Source organism: Anser anser (genome assembly GCF_964211835.1).
Source record: "Anser anser genome assembly, chromosome: 3".
NCBI lineage: Eukaryota > Metazoa > Chordata > Aves > Anseriformes > Anatidae > Anser > Anser anser.
Window position 1 is genome coordinate 54,710,889 of NC_139722.1, and position 18,971 is coordinate 54,729,859.

At 40.6% G+C, this 18,971-nt stretch overlaps 1 long non-coding RNA gene across 1 annotated transcript in view; it reads left to right on the forward strand.

Annotated features, from left to right (window-relative positions):
• Window positions 1-13,030, forward strand: part of LOC310897707 — a 35,237-nt gene extending 22,207 nt beyond the window's left edge. Inside the window, exons 4-7 of the long non-coding RNA XR_014582496.1 lie at window positions 313-1,464; window positions 4,850-4,916; window positions 5,892-5,995; window positions 7,779-13,030. This is a non-coding gene — a long non-coding RNA (uncharacterized lncRNA). The remainder of the gene's footprint in view (window positions 1-312; window positions 1,465-4,849; window positions 4,917-5,891; window positions 5,996-7,778) is intronic.
• The last annotated feature ends 5,941 nt before the right edge of the window (window positions 13,031-18,971 follow it).

An 18,971-nucleotide genomic window follows, 5' to 3' on the forward strand; every position in this document is an offset into this window, starting at 1 on the left:
CAGTGAGTAGTAGCTGAGTATCTGGGACATTCACACTGCATACAGAAAGCCCTAAGAATCTGCTTTAGCATGGGGCCAAGACCCATTCTTCCGACACCTGAGTACAGAACCACTTGGCCACTCTGGAGTACAGCCCTCTGCTAGATAACAAACAAACAAAGAAACAAAGAAACTGCAGCAATAAAAAAAAAAAAATCAACTCCCCCCCCCGCTCCATGCCTACACTGGGGAGAACTTTCTTGATATGTGACTACCACAATTATGCTGTTTTAATTAATTGAGATTTTATGCTTTATTTTCTACCCCAATTAGGTCTATGCCTGAATTTGGTTTCTGCCTCCAGCACTGGTTTGTCCCGTTCCCTTTGGGCTGTTATTCGACACACTTCTTTCTCTGCTGCTCAGCTGCCTATAAAACAAGGATGAGACATCCTAGGTTTCCCTGGGTTGCTTTCCAATGATTGTAATAACTGAGTTTTGATGCTGACATGTAAATAGATGGAAGAATGCTAAATATTACTCAAATGAAGAATAATATTCATATAGGTACACCAAGAGGTTCTGGGCTGAATGGAACTCCATTTAAATAAGCATGTATTATTACTTTTCATTGCTTTGCTTTCTATAGTGCAATAAAAATGGTTTTGCCTCTCTTGTGACAGTGAATACAAAGAACAATGTCACATATGTTAAAATACTTCATATATCATACAGATAGAGTTAGATAAATTCATATATATGTTTGTGTGTATGTTAAACTTGCTTGATATGCAAGATTGCATACTATGGTTGCTTGCAAGGTTGTTTTCAGTAGCTGCTTTTTCACAAAAAATGCAACGAGTTATTTTAGACTATGAGAAAAGAATCATTTACTGTCATTTGGGCTTATTTCCCAGATGGCATAATGTGAAGCTGTTACCAGGTAAAGTCTTAATATTCTTGCAGCAGTTTATAACTCTTAGGTATTAAGATATTTTTTTTTCACATTTTGTTTGCAATGCACCTTATAGATATTCTTGTTATTTATTAATAGTTATGAATCTACTTGTGACTTTACAGTGTAATTCTAAGACAGGATTGTACAAAAAGTAAAATAGAACAAACTGTGTAAATTACGATGCATCTGTATAAAACTGTATGAACATTAGATATTCCTCTGTTCAGAGGGTTTTGTCGCATGTGGAGATTTTACACTGTACATTGTTCTACAAGCAGAGAGAAAGCTAAGGAAGTTCCTGACTGCTGTGTGAAGCTTTTACAGATGAACCATTAATACATTCTTTTTGCAGTTCAAGTTGCTGAGAGAGAAAATAACTTTGTTTCAGGAGTCTGTGCGTCATCTGTTGCATTACACCTAACAAGGCTGGCCAGATCCCCAGGTGACATTGTGAACACCTTCCTTCTGATACTGCACCATTAGAGTTGGCAGTTTTGCCTTTGATAAAGCATAGGCATGGAGATCGAGGTAAGTGCCGACTGTGCTCCGCTGATCTGCTGGCCAGTTTAGGCACACTGGTGCATACTGTGTCTTCAACAAGTTGCTCCAGTGGGGTTGATCCCGGAGGTACCAAGAATTACAGTGTTTGGTTCTGCTTGGCAGGACAAAGGTGGCCAAGGGTTTGGATTACAAATTCCATAAAAATTCCATAATCAAATAAGCTAAACTTTTGGTTTTCTTCTGATCATCTGACAGTCTGTATGCCCTTTTCATACTGTGTTTTCTTTTTGTGCTGTCTTTTTTTTTATTATTATTTTTTTTCTGACGCACTCCTAACCTCTTTCAACACCCACTTTGGCTTCTCAAATACTTATGGAAGAAGAAGGTAATAAATACAACAAGGCTCTTTAGCATTAGAAAGTTGTGAAACTCATGTTCTCATGGGGAATTGTACACTATAACTCGTAAACTCGTATAGCTGTGGTTAGCTCAGGTAGTTAGGAGTTTACATTGTTCCCATTAAAAGTAGAAAGTATGTCTTTAACACCTCCAATGATTTTAACGGAGGCAGCTTCAAAACTTAATAAAATACTGTATCATTTCAAAATGTGAGAGTATCTGGTTCTGATTATGAAAGGTTAATAACATTTTAAATTGGAACTACAAAATATTAATCATGCTTCCTTCTTAAGTCAAATGCACGTTATGTCTGTTTCTATGGTGATGATAATACACTTGGAACTGTAAAAAACTCAAATGGACTGGATCCTACTGTGTGTGGAGCGATTCCTGGAAGAATTGAGGGTCCACAGCTCCCAGCAGTGATTGAGAGGAGCATGTCAAAGGAAAACCACTGTATTTCGCACAAGCAGGTCCTGTAACTTTTGCCAATTAGGAGCAGAGTCTTTCATACTGTACCACATAATCCTATTGAAGGCAACCAGATGTGACTCCAGCAAGTGGCAGCACCAAACATAATACGTCAGGTCCTGTGATGTTCAACAGAGTCTCAGCTCCTACTGAAGTTTGCATGGGTAGTTCTTGTCAGCTTAGACCCTTACCTGTAAGGCACCAAATTGCTATTCAAAGCACTACTAAATGATTCCCACAAAATAATTCCAGCGCCTGGGGCAGAGAAGTGAAAATGAACAGGACAGGAAATATGGCTAATGTGCCATTTGAGAAGTCAAAGAGGAGAATTTGATTTTATTTCTATTTTCAAACAACTGCTAAGTGAAGTGAAGGTATTTCACAAATTTGTTCTCTATGCCATTCCCTCCCTTCTCCCCATACTTCCAACTATCTCTAAGAACTTGTTTTCAACCAAGTATAGACAAAATCAAGTTTTAAAAGAACAAATAGGAAATAATATTTCTTATTAGTAGAATTTGTATTTGTCATATTTTTGAGAAATCATTGTTATATATGTCTTTCAGTCATAAATGGGCCAAAGGTCAAATTTAATGAAAACTGAACTTTGATTTATTTAAGAAAATGCTGCATAGAAAATTATTCATCTTAGATTTTAATCCTTTTTTGGTTGGAGGGTTCTTCTGATTCCCCCTGAGAGAAGCCTTACACCCCATACTCCAAACTAGTATGAATGTGAGTTAGGGTTTTTAAGGTCAAAGATGAGACATCTTACATAAATCCATTGATGGGATAGAGTTGAATACGTAGCATGAGGTGAAGTTTTGGGAAAGCCACATTTCTCTCCTGTGCCTCTGCTATTGGGTGAAAGTAGTCGGAAGTGTCACTGTTATTCACAAGAGTAGGTTAAGACTCAGTCACCAAAACTTGTGAAAATCACTGGAAATACTGAGATAGCATATTTCCTATCAAAAGTCTCACCTTTATTTGCTGCTTTAAAAGCTGGCATAAAAATACATATGTAAAGAATTGTGAAGGTTGGACAGGCTTTTTTTCTTAAGCAGGCATTTACCATTTTAGGAGAAAGCAGAGCTGGCATTTAAAAGCCTTAAAGCAGAGTATTTATCACAGGCAGTGAAACAAAAGCCTGCTGAATTCTAAATTACAAACCTGGTCAGAAATCGACTATCTGACTGTGCCTTTTAACTCTCCTTAAAGACATACAGCATGCCTTTGTGACTATCAGTGTCTTAGAGAAAAAAAAAAAAGGCATAGACAACTCTGCAAGATTCTTGGATAAGAGAAACAAATACACAGTTAAAACCTTTTAAATGTGGGAACTTTGCTAGCTGGGAACCTGTGTCACCTCTACTACCCAGTTGTGCAGAACTACTCAGCGTTGTTTTTGTAATTGGTTTAAACCTACCGTTTCCTAATGGAAAGATGGAAAGATTCGGAAAGAGAACCTGCAATTCCACATTTTGTTTGGAGACAAAGCTTGCGCACCAGCGGTGCCCGCAGTAATTGAGCTATGGCATTATTCTGCCAAGTGACAGGTAAGGGAGACAGCAGCATACCAATTTGCCTGGTTTTTACAAGCCTCTAAACTCCACATGTAATTAAAGAGACTTTTCATATTTAATAGTATTTATCTTGTGTGTCAGATAACACTTGTTAAAAGTCGTCAGCTTTTCATTACCAAGATCATTAATACTATTGGTGATACCGTGACTTGAATAGCTCTTCACTTGTTTGTCACAGCTGCAAATTGACTTTCTAATGACTGATTCACTTGTAAATTTGCCTTTTCAAGAACAAACCTAGAAGTATCAGACCTGTTGCTTACCTCAAATTCTTTTACTGACATTTACTTTCAATGTAAAGTGATGTTAAGGTAGTGATTTTAGCGGGAAGCACTCTTCTGGAAGGTCATCTTTGCAAATAGGTAACATGCTGCTGATAGAGCAGTGGTTTTGTGCATCCAAATTTTGCTGATTTTGCCATCTGTTCCCCCTGCTGTGATAGGACACCTGGCAAAAAGAATAGATCCTGTGTTTTTTTTTCCTGCATGTGCACACTTTGGCCTGTTAACCTTTGCATTGCTACTGCTGTGCATTACAGAAAGGACAAAATTGTGCTGGGCCGGCAGGCAGGAAACCCGTCTGCTCTGTGCTTTCACTTTGTTTTGCAGACTGTGCCAATAAGTTACTGGGAGGCATCAAAGTGCATAGCACTGCTTTTTCAGAGCACAAGGGCAGCTTAAGGAGGTTTCCTTTTTTTTTTTTTTTTTTTTTTACAACTTCGTACAAGAAAAGACCTCCGTATGAATTTGCTCTTATGCAAGACTTTAGACGGACATGCAGTCTTAGATCTTAAGGCCAACAGTAAGCCAGTAGGTCATTTAGTCTTGCTTCTAATGAAAATAACTTCCAGGAGACATCCAGGAATGAAGAACACAGTGCTTTCATTTTTGGTTTCTTGCAATTACTCAGTGCCTTACTGCTGTTTATTTTTTTTTGCTGGTGTAAATATTGCTGTACAGTTACTTGGCTTGAGAGGCCACCTGTGCATTGAGAGACTGATGCTGTCACCATGCTCATGTATGCAAAGTAAGTGTAATATGGCTCAAAGAAATACTTTGACTTGCAGGCTTGCTTTATCAGAATTCTTATATTGCTTCTACTTTCTTAGACTGCAAATTTCTTGTGATTGGCCTGTCTAGGCTTCATCTGACAAATCAAAATAAACAGGAAATTAAGAACCCACATTATGATACAAGATGTTAAAAATGTGTTTGCAGTGAATGCCCAGGTTGGGCAGTGCAGACAGAGGAATTGCTACCTAAGTCTTGACATGAAGAATTAAGCGTTACGAAGAGCCTCTGGCTGCTATGGATAAGCCATTATATTGTAGTTGCAAAGAGTGCACCATCAGATTAGGTGATGCTAAATGGCAGTTTAATGACAGTAGCAACCCAGCTCTAATTTTTTGTTGTGTTGTTAGTAGGCACAAGGTTATATACTAGTAGAAAACTACATTTGAGGTTGGAGGGTCAAATCAGAAAAAGCAGAACTGTAGCAGTACTGTAGTCAGAAAGCAATTGTTAGAGGCAAAATAATTCAGCATGGTTGCTCAGCTGATTTCCTTGGTGCGAGTGTGAACTGGAGCTGAAACTTCCTGGAGGTGTCCTTGCTCAAGGTGAGAGCCAACCCAGAGAGATTAGCCAGGCTTGCAGCTGAATCCAGTGCAGTGCAAAATGTGACAGTCCTGACCCAATAAAACTGTCAAGCCAGACTTAATTTTATGGACCATGGTAGTCCTCTGCTTGAGTGGCAGGGGCTGTGAACTTTGACTGCTTCAGTGTTTGCTTTTGTGGTTGCTCTCATCACTTTCATCTTGCACGGGGGTTCTAGAAAGGGGGGAGACCAAGGGAACCTTGCCCCTAGCATACCAAGGGCAAGTCAGTTTGGTGGAAAGCCCTTGGGGAACAAAGTCTGTTACTTAGTTTGCTCACCAAGAGGGCTGGAGGTTTGGATTATGCAGTTTTAATCTTAGTAGTAAAGAAGAAATTCCTTCTCTCTTAGTTGCCAAGACATAATCCAACTCATTCACCAAGACCTTTTCCATTCAAAGGACTTTGCAAAGTCAGACAAGCACCATTTGGACATCAATTGCATTGGATGATCAGGTAAACTGTGATCTTGCAGTGTTGCTTAATTGTCTTATTTGTTTTTGGTTGTATTTAAACCAGTCTCTGTAGTGAGTTCAGGTAGACTTCATGTTTCTCTGCATGCACTCACTACTTGATGATAAAATGAGATATTAAGGGAGTTCCACGAAGATCTGCATGTAGGTAAGGTTTTATTTATATAGTTAGATGAAACTACAGGAATCCCTGGAGGGTATAAAAGCTTGAGAGTAAGGTGTGAGTACGAAAAAGGACGGTTGTTGTGGTTTAACCCGGCCAGCAGCCAAGCACCACACAGCCGTTCGCTCACCCTCCCCCCTCCCTCTCTGGGATGGGGGAGAGAATCAGGAAAATGAAGCCTGTGGGTTGAGATAAAGACAGCTTATTAGGACAGAAAAGAAAGGAAAATAATAATAATAATGATAACAGTACTACTACTAATAATGTGTACGAAACAAGTGATGCACAATGCAATTGCTCGCCACCCGCTGACTGATGCCCATCCCATCCTTGAGCAGCCAGTCCCCCCACTCTGGCCAGCTACCCCATATTGATTGCTCAGCATGACTTCGTATGGTATGAGATACCCCTTTGGCCAGTTTGGGTCAGCTGTCCTGGGTCTGTCCCCTCCCAGCTCCTGCTGCACCCCCAGCCTGCTCGCTGGCAGGACAGAGCGAGAAGCCGAAAAGTCCTTGGCCTGGTGTAAACACTGCTCTGCAACAATTAAAACACCGGCGTGGTATAAACATTATTCTCATCCTAAATCCCAAACACAGCACCCTACCAGCTACTAGGAGGAAAATTAACTCTATTCTAGCTGAAACCAGGACAACTGTGCAATCCAGAGTGAATTGATAGACCTCTCCTGTGGCAGGACTGAGTGTTCAGTGCAGGGAAATGGAGGTGCATTGGTGGGTTTTCAGTCAAGGGACATCTTGTGTGGGAAGGTTATCTGCTTTGTCACATTGAGTTACTAGTCACTGAGGTAATTGCCCCTCAGAAAATGATAAATCAATATGGAAACCATGGCCTGTGCAGTGGGAGCAGCAAATGTTTCCTTTTACAGGCAGCAATTACTCTATATTGGGAAAGAGAGTGCAATGTTTTCCCTTAACAATACAAAATAAGATGTGAAAAAGTTACATGACCCTGGTAATTTTCTCTTGTAAAACCACAAATAATCTCCTTAGTATCAAATAGTGAACATGTAAATAGTTCTGTAATCAGAAAAGTGCTTTAATAATAAGTCATTTTAGATACAATGAAATAAAATACATCTGACAGTGATAAATCAACCTGTTACAACCTTGCTTCTGGTAGTGCCAGTGTTTGTGTTTGTTTGTTTGTTTTTTGTGAGAGAGAGAGCAACAGACATTCATGACAAGGGTAAAACAGCACAGAAAGAACCGAAGAGGAAAAGCTGCAATGCCATAGCAAATGTATCTACTCCCATCATTTGCTCTTGTGGTTGAAAATAAGAGAAACACTTGTACAAGCTCAACTTGTACAGGGATCAGAACTGATACCCTCTAGGGTGCCTAGGTACTTGCACATAATCAACATGTGCCCTATACACACTTGTGTACAATTGCCTTCTCTTAGAAAAGAAAAGAATTGCTGAAATTTGCCATACATACTGTTGATATATTAACATGTCCCATACAATGCCACTGGTGAGAGTTCAGGGCGGTATTTAGCTCTAACTGAAGGTATTTACTTGTGAACTTGGTCAGTAAATACCTACTTCTGAGTGTCTTAACTTTAACATGTCCTACCACTACAGGTCTGGAACGAGGCAATCAAAGATTAATCAGTGTTAGTAAGAAACTCCAAGAAGCAGTGGTGATATTACAGAAAGCAGCTATTGTTGCATGGTTCTTTGTTACTAAACTGATGGAAATTGTGAAGGATGATGAAGGGGCAGCTTAAAAACATGGCAGCTAAAAAAAAAATTAACAGTAATGAAATGGAGCTTTTGTCACTAACTCATTTACTAGCATGAAAAAAGTGTTATGTTGATGATGGGGAGAATTTGCTCTGTATTATAGTCTTAACTAATAAAATGCTACAATAATGCTGGGAAATTGAAGATTTTTTATGAGTCATCTGAGCTTTCAAAGTAATGAATGTATATTAACATCTACATTGCTTAGGGCTGGATGGAAGTTTAGATAAGTGACCTTCATACCTCATACTTTAATACTTGCCGCAGCATCTGTAAGAAGATGTAAAGCTCTTTTTGTCTATATCCCTGCTTTTTGTTGGTTTTGAGGCAACCCATTTTCCTCTTTGACTCGTTATCTTTGTGTTCTTCATGGGCAGGGTAGGTCTCTAGTTTCTATCTGTGCTTCAGTATTCTTGTTTGCATTATGTTATCCTAGATGCCAATGTCTCCTTCTTTTATAAATCACCTATGACTGCCTCATTCCTCTCTGCCTTCCACCTTGCATACTAATTTACCTTTGTGTGACCAGAGTAAGAAAAACAGCAGGAAAAAAAGATGAGATGGAAGGGCATTTCCATTGGAATAGCTCATATCCCTAACACTGGGATGAAAGTAAGACACCCTCTCTTGATGGAGAATGAAAAATCAATAAATCCTTTGGTATTTGTAGGGTGGCCTTACTTCCCCTATTGGAAGGAAGAAAACTCCCCCTGAGCTGCCTCCAAGAGCTCTCTGAGGGTAGTATTTTGCTCTTTATTGGAGGGATGAGCCTCAGGGCTTGTGGCAGAAAGCCCATGGGGATCCCACTGCCTGTCCCTACCTGTGCATGTGCACAGTCCCCAGCCTCGGCCACACTCACAGCTGCCCACTTGCCCCTCCTGGGAGCAAGGCATCACCCCTGTGAGTGGCAGGGTCTTGCTGCTCCTGCTGAGTTTCTGTGCTAGGGTTTTTCATTCTAACGTGAAAATGTAACCAAACTCTTGCTCGAGTGGTGCTGTACTCTGCTCCCTTTCCTCTTATTTCCTCCATTTCAGGGAGGAATTACACTGAGTGCTGTGAGCAAGCTGGTGTTAGTGACTGTGCAAAGAGCACTGCACTAGTCTGTTGCTTCCACAAAACACAGCCACATCTAACAGAAGCTGTTTGATCATGCTGCCTTCTCTGGAGGATGTTGCAGTCTCCCCTTTTCCATATTTTTCCATATTACAGCATACATAGAATGGTATATCCCTTTGCACATATGCATGATGCTCGTGACCTCTCCTGCATGATCAGATAGATGATCTTTTTAAAAGGTTCACTTATTAAATGTTAAAATTATTCTTTTTTCCTTCAAAAACTCTCATTTTCACAGATCCGTATTCTCCTCTTCTTGTGCTCTTTTCTTCTTTCCCCTATTTTTTTTTTTCCTGTTGGTAAGGGACTGTCAACACGTACAAACTGACCAGCATGCATGAATAATAAAACAAGTTATTCAAAAAACGTCCTGCATGAATGGTCTTTCAGAGTGCTACAAAGTAATTGTCCTTTTTCCAAAGCTACAAGCTATTTTCTCAAATCCTGAAGAAAATTCTTGGGCTGGGTTCTCCTCTATATGTCTCCAGCTTAATGACAGGGAAACCCAGAATATATCTGCTGGATGACAAGCATTGCTTATCCTGATATAAAGCTGGTGTAACACTATAGAGAATTAATTCCCTGTTTCTCTCTGTAAAAAAGATCATCCTAGTTATTTCAGATTTTATCTACTCCTGGTCTGAAAGTATTGATTCTTATCTCTTCTTGCTATCATTTAATTTTGCCATTAAAAACATAATAACCTCCATAAATTTGGAGGTGTTTAATCTCTCATAAAAATAGCTGTATCATAACTGCTACAACTCCGTGAAAACAATAACATTTTTTATACTATCACAACTGCGTCCTTAAATGATCATAAATTGACTTGGAATTAGCATAATAATTCAATAAAACAAATAAGAATTTATAAAATGAATGTGAAAAGGGATTAAGTTTAGCATAAAGCAGGAAATAGATCCTAGAGCAGAAATGGAAAGCATTTGATGGTGTGTTAAACAGTAGAAGATAGAGTACTGACTAGAAAATCCAAGATGTGTTAATACAGGGAATGACTGTTGGTTGAAATCTTAGTACTATGTGAAGGATTAATGGAAGCTGTCCTAGCACACCAAGAACATATTAAACACACTATTTTCTGTTAGAATTATTGGAATGCTTTTGAAAGAAACATTTGGTTAAGGAGTAAGTAGCAAAACTCACACGGAGTCCCTTCAGAAGCCATCACGCTTTTCCTTCTTGGTGCTAATTCCTGTGTGATCCATGCTGCCTTGCTGGGCTCTCTCTGTGAGGCTCCTTTGGTACTATCCCTAAGGGAATGTGCGTGGAGACACTGCAAAGGAGGACACATGTCTCTAGTAACTGCTAATTTGCTCTGTTTTCATGGCCCACCACTGTATCTCCGCTAGCTCACACACCAGCTTCACAGCCACATGAAATAGCGTTTTGCTTTAACATCTGCGAATATCAGTAGTTGAGGCTCCTCAGGGGTCACTGTCCATCCTTTCAGTGAAGCTGTGAGCTGGCTGGGGAAGAGGAGTGGTAAGATAGTGACAGAAAAGGGGGAAGGAAAAGCAAGAGACAAAGGAGCATGGAAATAGGGGTTCCTCACTGACCCCCATTTTCCTGCCTAAGGGAAGAGGTACAGACCCTGACCTGAAGGGATCCCTTATCTTCCATCAGCTCCTGTCCACGTGGCTCTTCCTTCCTTGCCCCTTTCCTAAACATAGTTTAATTTTTAACTTTTATAATCTCATTCTCCTCACCACTGTTATCATTATCTGCAATACCTTTTTTTGACTAAGCTGGCACTTAGTGGCTGTACATGGGCAGAGGTCTCCTATGGTAAAAGTTGTCCTCTGACATCTGTCTGAGGCAGACAGACAGCTGAGGAGGAGGGCAGGAGTAGGAGTATTCAGAAGAGGGCAGGGAAAGGAGAAAGAGCACTAATATAGGATAAGGAGATGAAAACACCAGGTGTCTTTTCCTTTTTTGCCACAGTAACTCAAGTCTCCAAGCCTGACCCTTTCAGAAAGTTCTCCTGAGAGTGCCGTGGCTGCCAGGGCAAGCTGCCAGGTGGCCATTCAGAAACTACCCTCGTGTGGAGACAACACGTGGCTGGTCCTGCAGGTGACCCCACCAGCCCCCCCAGGATGTCAGTCCTATAGGCAAAGCGCACCCTCCTGGGGCAGCGAGGGCAGTTCTCCTTCCAGGGCTGCTTGCTTACTGATTTGCCTACTGAGATTGCTGGCAGCGACACTGATTGCAAGGTAAAGATCTGGGTTTTTGTTTTATAAAAAAATAATTAGAAAATAAATTAAGATTCTCTGTTTTCAGGCCAGTTGCTGGTGTTGCATTGCACTGCTCTGAAACAAACAGCAGGTGCACTGCTTGCTGTAAGCACATCTGGAAACAGGGGCTGCATGCCTTAACCGGGCAATTCCCCAAAGGAAACTCAAAGATTAAAGTATTCTTATTTTTGTTTTCCTTTAGTATTACTGTGCTTAAAACAGCTGCTGTTTTAAGGCAAATGATTTTGTAGCTTAGATTTGAGTGCACACTGTGCTAAAGTTTGTTGCCAGTGACACTAGATTTAATCTAAGCATCATCTGGAATGTTCTAAAGCAGCCAGCTTTATGATACAGTTAAGTATGCTTTGTTTCAAGAGTTGTGAGGGTTGTCAAATACAGGAATATTTTACAAATAAGTATGGGTAGAAAAGGAGATGTAGTTATTGCACTGTTCTCTTTGTAATTAAAATGGAAATGGAAATTATAGCTAGGGTGCTTCTGACATACTTTTTGGACTCCATTGTTATCTTGACAAGCAAAGATTGGAATACAACTTTTCCCTGTATGGAGATAAACATATACATTAATCACAGCCCATTGAGATGAAGACAAAGGCTGCATTTGGGATCAGAAAACTAAATTTGTTAGTTGGCTATGCTTTCTTTTATATTGGAGAATACTGACTTTGCTTTCCAAAACTGGAAAGTCATGATTTTTCAAAATTGTGTCTTAGTTTTAACAAATCTAGTCTTAAATTTTGTAGGGGAAAAAAAAAAACAAAAACAGATCCAGCAGAGGTGACTTAATGTTTCTGATACTTGACTTGATGCCTGCAGAACTGATACAGCTTTACAAAAGGAGAAAGCCACAGTAGCTCCTGGCTCCATGTGTCTTTCTTGGAGCTTCTCACCCCTCCTGTTGGATGGCTCAGCTGTGTGTTTGGCTCCCAGAGCTTGTAGCCTGCAGCATGAAATGTCTCTCCTCACCCATACAGTGAGAGGATGGAGGTGGAGCAGACAGATGGAGGTGGGAACCACAGTCACTGTCCCAAGGCAGACAGTCCTTTCTCGATCCCTGAATCCTTAGTAGCTGTCACAGCAGTGGATCGTCAGTGCTGGATGACAGAGACATACTGATTGCTATCATAATGAGGACAGATCAGCTACATGATGTATATGAAAGGAAAGCATTTCAGTGCCTGGGGAGGAGGAATCTCAGTGGCAGAAAGCAGGGTATGCTTCCCCTGACAAGTGCCCCTGCTAGCATCCAGCAAGCCATTTAAGTAGAGAGCAAGCTGGAAAGAGGTGCTTGGTACCTGTGGCTGTGTACTCTTCTCACCATCCATGGGGCTGCTCCTCCCAGAATTTCCCTGCGCTCCCAGTGCGGGTTTGCACTTACTAGGCATGATTTAGTGTGGGTACAGAACTGAGTCGGATTTAATTTGCGAGTTTGCTGCCAAACCTGAACCAATTTTTAAGCCAGCTGTACACCACTGATTTAACAAGAAATGGAAACCATTCAAAGCTCTGTGAGTTTGGCAGAAATTAACAATTTTGGCTGAGTATCACTGTGGGGTTTGGACTAATTCAAACCTAAAGCTCGCAGTGAAATTCAAGATACTTGAATCCACGCCAAGGGAAAGGTTTGCATTGATCTCTGCAAATTGGAAGTGTCAAGGTTTCAACAGCTCAGCTTGATAAGTGAGTAAGGAGAGATTTCCCTCTGAAGACTTCATCCCTTCTAGAATGAGTGTGTCATAGCCACATACCACACCTGATAACGTGTCTTTGTTAAGCAGCCCCATCTGAATGGGTTGTTAATGACATAAACAATAGCAATTATCAGTATTGATATTATATTGACAGGCTGTGAAAAGGTTTGGTGATTCATTCTCCTAATTATCTATTTTCTGCTATGCAGTGTGAATACTGCCATTGCTGATAGCAAACCAAAAATAGCTTAAGAAACAAAAGGAAAAACTATCTCGGGAAACTATATTTGGGCAAAAAAGTGTATGGATTGGAGCTGGGTATTGTACTCCTTGGAAATATGTTACGGTGAAAACTGTCTTTTTCTGCGTATGATTTGTGCATTCTGTGAAAGTACTTGTTACTTATAAATAGTTGCCAAACTGGTCGAGTATTTGTTAGGGTTGTTTGCAGCTTTTCACAATGAATATTTACAATGTGCAAAATTTTCTATCATACGGTATTGTATTTGGCCTTTAACTGGGTAACTGAAACACTGTAAGTAGAGAGGAAAATAAACAATAAAAAGAAGTTCACAAAATTATGAGAAATACAGCAAAAATATTGTTCACATACTGATAGTCATGCATGCAGACGGCTGTGAGTGTTTGTGTGTAAAGCACTAACTTTCCAAATATTTAGGTCTAACAGGAATTACTTTTTTTTTTTTTTTTCTGTGAAAATGGTACAGTAGGTAACATGAGTCACTTATAAAAACTGTTGAAAATACAAGGAGATTAAGACAAATGTAAAATCTGAGTTATCCAGGCTGTGCTTGCATTGAAGAATTAAAGTTTTGGGTTTTCACGCTAATACTGAAAGGTCAACATTTTAAAAAATGAGATTCCAGAACCTAACTGTAGATTCTCATTTTTTTTAATTAAGATTTCCACTTCATCTGCAAAGAACTCTATTCTGTAGCTGCTAATGTCTACCACTGGAAAAATGCTTAGGCATGGAAGAGAGGATATAGGAAGGAGAAGAATTTATCTTTAGTGAGATTAATGGTGTACAGCTCTGTACCATTTTAGTATTCTGTAACCCTGGACTTTAACACCTGGCCTGTGCTACTGTCACAAATGGCAGGTTGTCTTAACTTAAATCAGAGTAATTTGTGATGTTGTTTTAATATTGAACTCAGCCTCATAATCCTTATTACCAGGGCCCCATCTTTTCCTTTGTTATTACAACATGCAGTGCCTCAGAGTAGCTCTGTAAGCCTGTAGTGACACCTTGTCAGGGCACAGGTAGTGCCATGTGCTCTCATTGTGGCCCAGGCTTCACATGTGCACATTTGTCTTGATTACACATCAGAGACATTAATAATCACAATTTAAATAGCTTAAAAGAGAGTAATGAGCTCACCTGAACATCTCTGTAAGAATATTTATCAATCATTAGAGAAAGACTCAAAAAAGTGAAAAATTAGCATACCAGAAGCTGTGTAATAAATCCTGTAACACTAGATATTAGAAAGATTAAGCTGTTTTTTTTCACTACAGCAATATATATCCATAATGAGATGCAGTTACTTCTGACAAATGCACTGCAGATTAATTAGTTTCAGAATACTGCAGCTTGGTCACACCACCTTAAAAATCATGGATGATTGAAAAAATCATCCATGATAGGGGAAACAAAGTGACTGTACAGGAGGGACACTGTCAAAAGCAAATAATCTTGGCTCTTCACATTGTCATATTCTGATAGAATATTACAGATGTGACCTTCACCTGAAAATTCTGACTTGGAATAAGTATGAGTAAGTTAAGGTGAAACTAGTTGGCTGAATAGGCAAAAAAAAAAAAAGGAAAAAAAGAAGCATACAGTGTTTGAGGACCCTTGAGTAAATACTGCCTTCAGTTCTCCCCCTCCTGTTTTAGGTATATATTTTTAAAGTGTTTCCCATGTTTTAAACCAGATGTGCTGGGCCAGAATTATTCAACTGTTGCACAATTTAAGTTAAAGGGAACATGTGCTGTGTGTGCTTGCATAATTAAGTGCTGTGCTGTGCCAACTCTTTCTCTTTTCTCTTTGTGTATTTTCTTCCATCCATCTCCATCAGAAAACAGAAGTGCATGGGACTGTGTGTAAAACATATGACAAAAAAAAAGTCATACACGATGCATTATGTAATGGGAAGACATGGCAGTGTAATATAAAGAATTTATCAGAATGAGTATGAGATGCCTGCATTACTTAAGAGAAGCAAAAGTCAAAGCTAAATTATGTAGGTCTTCCCAACAAACACCACGAAAACCTTACGCAGAGACCATCCCTTGTCATGTGCTATGTAGAAATTGTTTATATTCATTATTGAAACTTTTTGTTTCTACTTCTACTTGAAGGTTGATATTTTATTTATAATAAGGTTTGTCTCTGGATGCAATCTGTCGGTATTTATAAATCCACCTAAGCAATTACATAGATCTAAACAAACCATATGCCATGACATGGGAGAACCAGCCTTTTGGTTCTGATAAACCAGTCTTCTGACAAAGCAGTCAGAAGAATTCACCGGGGTTCAGGTGGAAAGATGATACCTAGCAGAACCACTAGACTTCTGAATCAGTAGATTAGAAGTCTAGCGGTTCTGAATCATTAAATATCTGTATATCTCAGAAACTTGTAACTGATCCAGAACTGAGTGATTCTGTCCTGGGAGACATCGATTCTTCAACAGAAGAAGATGGATGTTTTTCACCATCAGATAATTTTTTTAATTATTATTTTTTATATATATATATATTTAAATATAGCTGTTTTAACATATTCAGAGCTTTTGTTTTGAAACAATTAGCAAAAAGGGTGTGGGTGGTATATCACAGGCACAAAGTGAAATTATTGCCTGGCAATAATTTATAAATAACTTCTATGCATGCTTACATTATTGCTCAAATTCTTATATTCTACAAACAATCATGAATAACTACAAGCTTGTTTTCCTTTTCCTTCAACCATGATATTTATTGATGTATTAATTACTCCTATTTTATTTTTCTCTAGTTATGCTGTTGTGACATCACTTTTGGTTACAATAATCTCATTAATATCTGTCAGTAATGTGTACCAGAGACAAAAGTAACTACTTACATCAGGAGTGATGACATATTAATTTCTGGCAAAAATCATTGGGTAATTCCATGCTCTTTTCCTCATAATGCTTTCTCAGTACTTCTTTGGGATGGGTTGAGATGTGGATTACTTGTTCCACCCTTGCAAAAGAGTTTCACAGAGAGACATACTGATGGCTATGGGGGTCTAGTGGCTGCTCCAGGTTCTAAACAGGGAGATATCCTTTTAACTGTGTGCACACAGATGCACACAACCAGGGAAACAAGCAGGAGGATCATGAGCACAGCGTGCTGTCACAAAACTATGTCATTGGAATATCTGAGACATGGTGGGACAATTAGCACAACTGAAAGGTAAGTGGTTAGTAGACTGTACTCTGCTTGGAGCCTGGTAGTAAGCTGGATACTGCAAGAGTCTATCCTGGGACCCGTCCTTTGTAATAATTTTGTCAGTGATCTGGAGATGATGGACTGCTCTCTCATCAGGTCTGTGAGTGACTGCAAAGGTGGGGAGAGGTTGATGGGCTTGAGGGCAGGGCTGCCATTCACAGAGACCAAGATTGGCTGGAGAAACAGGCCTACAGGGACTTTATGAGTCTGATCAGAGACAAATGCATAGTCAATAGCCCCTGGCAATGGGTCACCCTGGAAGGAGAGGCTGGGGGACCTCCTGAGTTTCTGTCCAGCTTGAGTTATCCCATGACAATTTACTGAGCAGAGAGGTTGTGGTGTCTCCCACCTTGGAGATACTCTAAAGCTATCTGGTTGTGTTCCTGGGCAACCAGCTGTAGGTGGCTCTGCTTGAGCTGGGTGTTGGACTAGATGACCTCCAGAGGTCCCTGGCAACCTCAGTGTGGTTGTTTTACCTTGGTGGGCAGCTGAGCTCCACCATATCCACAGCTCACCCTCCCCCTCCGCAAAGGGTAAGCAGGAGAAAATACAATGAAAAGGGCTCAAGGGCTGAGTTAAGGACAGGGAGATCACTCAACAATTATCATCATGGGTAAAACAGACTCAGCATAGGGAGATTAATAGAATTTATTACCTATTGCTAACAAGCTAGAGCAGTGAGAAACTAAAAACAAAACAAACAAACAAACGAAACCACATTCCCTCCTTCCACGTTCTTCTACCTCTTTCAACTGAGTGGCGCAGGGGAACAGGGAATGGGAGCTGTGGTCAGTCCCTGACGCTTCATCTCCTCTGCTCCTTCACAGTCACTCTCTGTCCCCGCTCCACGTGGGGTCCCTCCCACGGGATGCCATCCTTCCCGAACTGAGCCTGCTCCCACACGGCTCTGTACCACGGGGTCCATCCCCCAGGGGCAAACTGCTCCAGCACGGGTCCCCCACGGGCGGCAGCTCCCCCCAGACCCCTGCTCCTGCGTGGGCTCCTCTCCACGGGCTGCAGCTCCGGCCCGGGGCCTGCTCCTGCGGGGGCTCTCCATGGGCCGCAGCCTCCTCCAGGCCACATCCACCTGCTCCACCGGGGGCTCCTCCACGGGCTGCAGCGTGGAGATCTGCTCCGTGTGGGACCCGTGGGCTGCAGGGGGACAGCCTGCTCCACCAGGGGCCTCTCCACAGGCTGCAGGGGAACTGCTGCTGCGTGCCTGGAGCACATCCTGCCCTCCTGCTGCACTGACCTGGGGGGCTGCAGGGCTGGTTCTCACTTCTCTCTCCCAGATGCTGTTGAACAGCAGGTGCATTTTTTTTTTTTTTTTTTTTTTCCTTTCTTAAATCTGCTCTCCCAGAGGTATAAACAACATTGCTTATTGGCTTGGCTCTGGGCAGAGGTGGGTCCCTTTGGAGCTGTCTGAAACTGGTCCTTATCTAACATGGGGCAACTTCTGGATTCTTGTTACAGAGGCAAGCCGTGCATCCCCCTGCTACCAAAACCTTGCTATGTAAACCCGATACACTCAGCCATTCTGTGATGCTGTTATCCTATGATCCTATCTTGGGATGTTGCTTTAGGAAAAAATGTAGTACAGAGGCTTTTATTCTGTCTGTTCAAGGTCCTCTAACATATCCAATATATCCTCTCCCCAAAACTTCAAAATTTGTTCCCCAGTAATTAGAATGCAAGACTGGAACTTGTGTTTTCCACCTCTTATTATGTGAATGATGCAATTACAGTCTTGTCAGCTCTTGCTTTCTTGCAAGTAGCACATTGCTGACTGCATTCTTGTTGGATGAACTGAGTAAGATTTCAGCTCTGTTCTGCCTGACACTGTGTGTACTTTCAGGTTTAGACCCAGGTCTAAACACTGAAGCCAGGGCCATGGCTCACCTGTATCCTTGATAAATTGGAGCTTGTAACCTGGCATTGCTGAAGAACCCAGTCCTGGGTTTCTGCTAGTTAGATAGCTGCTTGATTAACCAAGAAACCTAGTGTGTGTATATGTGTATGCATGTATATGTACCACATAATTAATGAGTGGTAATGTTATTTTATAAGCACATTAACAATCTACTTATGTCTGACGTTAGAACATATTAGATTCAGGTGGCAGATCTTCCAATTGATTTGAGCTATCAAATCTGAAATCATGGCTAAAACTCTTGTTTGGGTTTGAAATTCTCAGATGTTTACTCTTGAGTGTTCTTCCCTATTGATATTTCTGTGTTTTAGTGAGTGCTCTTGTCACAAATTTGGAGCTCAGTAAAATATAATGCTCCATCAGAATGCAGATTATAAGAAGGAAAACTTTATTCCATAAGCCCAAGGGGATAATTTGCTTTTCATCTTTCGTCTGTGTCAAAATACAGAGCCACCAAAATGGTATGTAAAGGAGACCAGAGCAAGCAGAATAGTAAAAGTTTGCAATTTATTAGCTCAAGC